Below are 1,706 nucleotides of genomic sequence, written 5' to 3' on the forward strand. Positions count from 1 at the left end.
GGTGAGGATGTGGAGAGACAGGCACCCTCCTACACTGTTGGTGGGAATGTAAACTGGTGGAGCCGCTATGGAAAACAGTGTGGAGGTTCCTCAAAAAACTATCAACAGAACTCCCTTATGACCCAGCAATAGCACTGTTAGGGATTTACCCAAGGGATACAGAAGTGCTGATATATAGGGGTACATGTACCCCAATGTTCATAGCAACATTGTCAGCAATAGCCAAATCATGAAAAGATCCTAAATGTCCATCACCCGATGAATGGATCAAGAAGATGTGGTATATATATATATATATATATATATATATATATATATATACACACACACACAATGGAGTATTACATGGCAATGGGAAAGAATGAAATCTGGCCATTTGTAGCCATTTTCTATACAATGGGATACTACATGGCAATGAGAATGGATAAATCTGGCCATTCATAGCAACGTGAATGGACCTCGAGGGTGTCATGCTATGCGAAATAAGTCAGGCGGAGTAAGACAGATACCAGAAGTTTGTATTCATAGGTCTAACAGCAGAACAGGAGAAACCTAATGGAGGACCATGGGAAGGGGAAGAGGGAAAGGGAGTTGGGGCGAGAGAGGGATGCAAAACCTGAGAGACTATTGAATACTGAAAAGGATCTGAGGGTTGAAGGGGGAGGGGGAGGGTGAAAGAGGGGTTGGGTATGGAAGAGGGCACTTGTGGGGAAGAGCACTGGGTGTTGTATGGAAACCAATTTGACAACAAACTATTTTAAAAATTTTATTAAGCCCAAAAGTACATTCCATGTACAACACATCTGTAGCTTTTTGACCCTGCATCTCTTCTTCACTGAAAATTTTACCTCAAGGCTTCCATTTGTTTCAGTGTGAGCCATTCATGCAAGGTGGATCTGAGGATACAGAGAAGAACTTAAAAAATTGATAAATAAGTTCCCAAGAAATATTAGTACTTTAGGTGGGATTTAGCCTGAGAATTACTTTCTCCTGGTAGGAGCTTCAAAGTTGAGGATAGGTAGCCTCTATTTTCTAATCACTGGAGGCTGCTGATATTTACCAGAAGAACCTGACATTCACAGAATTGCCAAAATGGCTTAGGTTTATTTGTTACAATGGGGAATTCATTGCCAAAGGTGAACTAGGATCAATAATTCCCCAAATATTAATCTATCCATGATTAGAATATTGGGGATCAGTGGAAAGAAAAGAATTGATGTTAGGCGGTAGCTTTGTAGGCTTCTTCTTTTCTATAGGTTTATCCTCTAGGTTAGGCAGAGCAACCGTACATTGCTTTTTCTCCTGAATGCTTCACAAACATAGTGAAGATTCATTATTTCAATTCAACTAATACTCATTCTATTTCGTACTTAGGGTATTTGATGATTAACCTTAATATTATTCAACACTGACTGCATACTGAAATTAAATGATATGGACTTCTAACTTCTAATTGGTTGTAGATTTTAATTAAGACTTTTCATAGCATTGCAAATTTTACTTTTAGTTTTACCAATGGTTTCCAGATCTCTCTCTCCCATCATTTGTCTTGCAATTTAACCTTTTCTTTCTATATTGCAACTCTGGAAATTGTATACTCTTTTTTTTATTTTTTTATTTTTTTTCCATAATATTTTATTGTTAAATTGTTTTCCATACAACACCCAGTGCTCTTCCCCTTAAGTGCCCTCCACCATCACCACCAC

Source organism: Suricata suricatta, chromosome X (assembly GCF_006229205.1).
Source record: "Suricata suricatta isolate VVHF042 chromosome X, meerkat_22Aug2017_6uvM2_HiC, whole genome shotgun sequence".
In the NCBI taxonomy this organism is placed as follows: domain Eukaryota; kingdom Metazoa; phylum Chordata; class Mammalia; order Carnivora; family Herpestidae; genus Suricata; species Suricata suricatta.